The sequence below is a fragment of the Paralichthys olivaceus genome, chromosome 3 (assembly GCF_024713975.1).
Source record: "Paralichthys olivaceus isolate ysfri-2021 chromosome 3, ASM2471397v2, whole genome shotgun sequence".
NCBI lineage: Eukaryota > Metazoa > Chordata > Actinopteri > Pleuronectiformes > Paralichthyidae > Paralichthys > Paralichthys olivaceus.
Window position 1 is genome coordinate 800,676 of NC_091095.1, and position 6,635 is coordinate 807,310.

Below are 6,635 nucleotides of genomic sequence, written 5' to 3' on the forward strand. Positions count from 1 at the left end.
TTGTTCATATTTAAAAAGCATTTCTCAAGATAACTCAATAAAGGCCGTTCACGGTCTGACTCAAGTTACAGTCAAATAAAGATGGATGACGTCTAAATGCGGAGCCTGGTTTTCATTCAGTCCACTGATGTGTCTTCAGTGTGGGAGAGGGACAGAGACATAAATATTTTATAATGTTTATGAGCTGCGTCTATGAAATCTCAATATCCTGTTATTTCTTTTCTTGAATTCATGTTTGAGTCGTCACATCAGGCGACTGGTGACAAAACAAACTGAGTTCACTGAGCTTTAATTAAAACCTGTCGTTCATATTCAGTGCAGCTTTGAAAGGTTTGAACATCTTCATTATTACATTTCACTTTCATTATGAGTCTTTTGGATTTTCTATATTTAAAACAACGTTAAAAACCTTATTTTAAGTTTGTGTGAGTCAAAGAAGAGTCAAAAGAATAATTATAAAAATAAAACAGTCAAAAAGTAGAAAAAACCATCTCAGATAATAATTCTTTAATTTAATAGAAGTGTTTAATTTGGACTCTGGTGTTTGTGCGTCACCGAGACGTCACCTGTTGGTTTGTGAGCTGCAGATCTAAAGCTTCAGATCTTCGGCTCTGAAGCTTCAGATCTTCAGCTCTGAGCCACAAGAAGCCATATTTGGAGGAGCAGGGGGTGGAGCAAGGTGCCGAGCCTGTCCAGTACAGAAGTTTGACCTCAGCCAATCCCTGACCCCGACTCACAGCTGGTCGAGGCCGACAGACGAATGTTGATCCGAGGGACGCTCAGGGACCGTCAGTAACTGTATGAACACACACCACTAGATGGAGCTCTGACACCAGACATCTCTGAGGGAAACCCCCCCCCCCCGGACCCCAGAGGCCCAGCTCTGCAGGGACGGAGGCTCCTGACGAGTCCATGTAATATTCATGTCCTGATGCAGGTGTTGGACGTCCACAGCGAGTCTGAGTTACAGGCTGCTAATGGCTTCAGGGCTCAACAGCGGAGCGGCCAAGCCGTAAAAACCAGAGATGTCAAAACACGGCGCTGTGACGAGAGCAGAGGCTGACGGCCAAACCTGGAGGACGTGGCCCTCCGCTCGACAACCAGGGGCCTGTTGAAGGGGGGGATGATAAAAGACCCCGAGCTACGGCGTGTAAATCAGTTACTATGGGGATGTGGATGCAGCGGCTGGGGGCTGATTTCACGCCCCATCTTCTGTCCAGCTGCTGGACGGGTTTTTGTGGGTCACGGCGACGGGCCCCGGGCCGCCTCGTCTGCACGGAGCGGTTTGATGGATAAACTGGGCCCTGATGGATGACGCTGCCATCGCACACGTATCCGCGTCTTGTCCTTCTGGGTGAAGGAGCGTTTCGCGGCCGGCCCGTCGTCCTCTTCTAAAATACGAGCTGTTTGCTTTGCCCCTGCGAGCGCCTATAATGACGTGTTGTTTTTAGCCAAATCACTTCCAGCGATCAGTTACACAGCTTGCAGCATATCCCGACCCCCCCCCCCCCCCAACCTCCCCCCTGTTTTGCCTTCACCCCCTCTCCATCACTATCTGCCCTCCCGCCTCTCGGAACAGAAATATGTCTTTTTTCCTCTCCGCACGCTACGGCTGTCAGAGGGGATTTGAGAAGCAGCTAAAGGAGGCTGAGGAACTCTGGGAGTCTGAGTCACCATCCGGCCGCCTGCTCCTGAGGCCGGCTGGTCCCCCCCCCCCCCCACCCCGGCCCGGAGGTTTAAAATGTTTACAACAACCAGGGCCGGAGCTAGTTTTCATGTTTAATCTATAAAATGTTGTGAAACTGTGAAAAAGGTTCAAACTGAAGATGGAATCATGGGTCAGGTTGAACCACAGACAGAATGACAGCTCACCAGAAGTCTTCATCTGGAGGTCATAAACCACGCCTCCTCCATGGTAGCAGATGGGACATGGATCAAAGTTTAAAAAATCCAAGTTAAAGATGGTTTCTGTCATTTGGATCATTTCACAATAAAATTCCAGGAATCTTTAGTTTATGAAATGATGTGCAGGTGAGCACTCGTCCATAGATGATCTCTGATTTAATATGTGATGTTAAACTAAAAATCTATTTTTTTACCTTTACTTTTTTAAGTTTTTAAGTTTTGTTGTTTTCGTTTTGTCGAGTGCCGAACAATTTAAAATCAGTTTCATGAATTAAAAACTCAAAGAACCAGAGGAAATAAATGATTTGAATTCTTCTTCCTGTGAGACACTGTCTGAAACGTCTCCACTGTCGAACCCTGAGTCGTCCTGCATCGGCTCGGACTGATAATCTTGTTTGATCGGACCCTCGTGTTATAACGACACCAGCGCAGAAAAACAACCCGCAGAAGTTCTTAAACGATGGATCTGAGAAACTCTCTTGTGTTCCAGGTAACTTTGTACAGGAAGTGTTTTGCTGCAGCTCTGAGGAGCGCCGGGCGTCACCGACACAGCTGATGGTTCTCAATATGCAAATCAACCTGTCAGCCACCTTCTTCCTTCACGTGTCGTTGTGACGGGCTGAGGTCCTGGAGGGGGGGAGGGGGGGGGCTACACAAAGAGGCCCAGTGTTCCTGAAAAGGGCGGTTTGGTCCCAGAGGAGGGGCGGGGACGCGTCCCATCCCGCAGAGAACATTCCTCTGCAGGGAGCAGGAAAGGGAATCAGGCCTCTTTCCTCCCTCGACATGACCCCTCGGCCCCCCTGTGCCTGAGTCTTCCTGGGCCCCATCGGGGGCCCCGCTTTGATCTGCCCCTGCTGTCACCGCTCAGGTTACAGCTAACCAACGAGTAAAGGGCCAGGTCTGCTGCCCCTCCCTCCTGCGTATCTCCACGTCTCACCTGATTGCGGCGGCGTTCTGCTTTTCCTTCTCTTCCTTTATTTGTGCGTCGCCTCGCTCTGTGGCGCCGCGTCACATCCTGGAGCCGCTCAAAGCCTCATTGATTCTGCTGTTGGTGCGTCTGTGTTCAGGCGTATTCACTGGACACCTCTCGATACCTGAATGCAGCGCCGCCAACGCTTCAGCGAATTCTGTCTCCATCTTTAACCTTTTGAGGTTCACAGCCTGGTGCGCACTTCAGAATTCAAAACGTTCGGAATTTAATAAAAAATCTTTAAAATCACCTTGAGGTCGATATTTTCTTTTTTATTGAAATGCTTCAATATGCAGTCGCCCTCTGCTGGTCATTACACAGAATACAAGTTTATAAAGACACGTCGTGATATTTTCAAACCTGTAGATTTAATCAACGCTGCGTTTCATTTGGTCTTCGACGATGGCGTCTCTACAGCACAATGAACACGTCACTTCCTGTCTCGGATCGACTGCACCTGAATCCTCCGTGTTCATGTGTGAAAGGAAAACTCTGAAAACTGCGTTTGATTACGATATAAATCATTATTAAGGAAATCCTCTCGACTGGATGTTATAACCAGATAAATAGTTTTGTCTTGATTCTGTGAATTAGATTCCTGCTGTAAACCTGCTCATCATTATTCCTTCTAATCAGTGACTGTACAGTATTGAGTCCATTTCAAAAGGTCCCATTCACACCATGTTTCACACGTAGTTTAAAATAAGCTGCGGAGCTGGTTTTGATTATTATGTTAACCTGGATCACTCAGAGTACAGCGGCCAAATTAAAACAGTCTCTCAGACGCCAATTCCCCGGGCGCTCGCAGTGTATTTAAACAGGTATCGGTTACAAAGCCGAGAGAGAGAGAGTAAAAACAGACAATAAAGAAACGAGTGAAGGGATTTCTCTCTCGCTCTCTCTCTCGACTGTGTCGTGGACTCGTCACAGTTCGGCCTCTCGGCAGCAGCCAAGCTAAACATTCCTCCTGGTGAGAAAAAAACCTTCGACATGAGCTTTATCGCACGCAAGCAGAGGATTGATAATAAATAAGACAAATGACTCACAATAAACTCTTTACTTCCTCGACTATTCATCATCTCCACAACATCAAGAATCAGCTGCCGCTCGATACCGGGACTAAAAACGCATTTGAGACGAAACTCAAACGTCCGTTTCAGTGATAACGTTGATTGATTCTGAATTCCCTGGCTTCAGTGTCGTGTTTCTCTGAGGAATGTCTGGGACCAAAGTGGTTGATATATCGGCAGAGGAATGAGAGGAACATGTGGGCTGGAGGAGAGAGACAGGAACGTGGAGTCGGCCCGAGGGTGTTTGTTCTCAAAGCTCCAGTGTTGCTGTTGAGGGTGGAGTGATGCCTTCTGGGACCGGTGAGGGTTGTTGACCCAGGCCCGGCCGGGTTCAACGGCACAGATCCGCAAATCGTGATTGAGAATAACAATGAGAGCAGCGCGGCTCATGGTCGGCGGACCAGCCAACGACTGCGACACTCACAGTTTAGTGTTTCCTCTCCGACCCAGACGAGGACAAGCTGCCCGGCCGACGGCCTCCATCGCCTCCTCACATCCACCACCGCGCTCCGCACGCAGGAGGCCGGCGGAGCGGGTACGTGTCTGCAGGGTCGGGTTCAGAAGCTGTGGACAGGTAGAAGTTCACTCTGCTGAAACTGTTGAACATGTTGAAGCAGTGAAGTAAAAAAGTTGTGAGGAGGAAGCGGAGACACGTCGTCCATCTTTATGTCTGTGGTTTGGATCAAGTGGCTTCTAAAAAATAAGACGTGCAAAGTTGAGAAGGTTACAGTTATTTCACTGTGATGTTTAGAAAAATATACTAATGATGCTCTCATGGTAATATTGTCTTTGTCCATGTCGGAGTTCAGTGTGATTCATTTGCAAAAACAAAACACAGGATACAAATGTATTTGTGATTTCATCAGACAGTTGTACCAGTGGAACCTCTGGAACAACTGATTCAGCCTCTGACACGTCACGTTACATGGAGACACGATCTGAAACCTGCTGAGGTTGATGCATCTTCTTCTGCAGAATGTTCCAGACGTCCAGCTCCTCCTGACGGATCCCGGGCGGTTTCCTGGCCTTCAATCGACGGTGGAATCAGGAGAAACATTCGAACCCTGAAGTGGTCATGAATGTTTTTCTCCCACTGACACATGACACGTAAATATCATGATCATCTGAACCTGAAACAGGAGGAACGAGACGTGTGACTCCAGGAGGAAGACTCCTCCGGTCGGATGGTGAGAAACGTCCAGCGTGAGACGTCTGAGGCCGAGTTTCCAGTATTTGTGGCAGAAAGTCGGAACGGTAGAATATTGTGGCAGACGCAGAATGAGAGGGGAACTGTTGGTGCACGGCCGTCGTCTCCACTGCAGCTCACCTCCACCCGGGCCGACTGGAGGAGTCCGGCCACAGAGCGGTGTTTTCTTTTCTCTGCAGGGGCTGACGGGGGGGTGGGGGGGGGGGGGGGGGTGGGTGATAAAGGCACCTTTGAGGCCTGCGATGCCCCGGCCTGAGAGATTAATCATTCAGACGCAGAGCAGAGACTCATGGGGCCTGACAGCCACCCGAGGCCCAGGACTCAAGCAGGCCTATTGACCATCTCACGACAGAAACCTCCACCTCCAGCACCTCCACCTGCAGGAGGCGCATTCATCAGCAGCTGAAACAGCTTCATGACTGCGACTGAGGAATCAGCTTCGTAAATTAGTTCAGTTATTAGCAGCTGAGCTCATGACAGAGTGAGCTCATCACATCGGGGTGAGGAAGTGCAAAACTGTTTAGGGAGCGTTTCAGAGTTTTCCTCTGGAAATGTGGCCGCGCTAATAATATCCCGGTGAATTCGGCCTCTGTCCCACTTGAAGCGTCTACAAAGCTGCTTGTGTGCGTGTGTTTGTCCACGATGATCAAAGAGCAACGTCTCAGGACTGCACAGTTCTGGGTGTGTGTTGCCAAGAGGACGCTGCACACAACGAGTAGATGTGTGTGTGAGTGTGTGTGAGTGTGTGTGTGTGAGTGTGCGTCTGCTTTCTCTCTCACCTCTGCTGTCCAGCCGCTGACACACTCCAGAGCTCCGTCAGCAGCCTTTCATGTGGTTCACAGTTTAATAGGTCTCACTGATAATTTCAATGAAACACTTCCTCTGCCCCCTCTGCTCTGCTCGGCTATAAATTACAGCTAATTACGCTGATCTGAGGTCTGGCAGCGATCACAGCGTGACTGCGAGCTGACCACACCTGTCAGTCACACGAGCTGATTCATGGGTTGTTAATGGTTGATGTCAGATTTGTCTGAACATCAGCAGGAGGTGACGGCCTCCGACTGTACGAGAGGATCGAGAGGATCGAGAGGATCCAAGTGTTGGATGTTTGTAGGAAAAGGAAAATGAGCAGCATGAGGAGATTTCAGATTAACAGACTCACTGAATCTCTCACACATTAATTCAATTTAAATAAATATTTTTTTTGGGGGGGGGGGTGCTGCTGCAGGGGCCCCAAGAGTGTTTTTATATATATGTGTATTTAGAGACTATTACGGACAAACGTTCCACACTGCAGGTTTAAAATGTTAAAGTTAGATGTTGTTAGATGTTCAGAGGTTTGTTCTTCACACTCACACAGATGATGCAGCAGCCTTCACTGATCTCTCTCTTTGACTGTGCATGGAGGCACATTGAGTTAATAACAGAGAGGACTCAGGACAACAGTTTGGCTTTGAGACATTTCAGAGCTTCAGGTTAATTG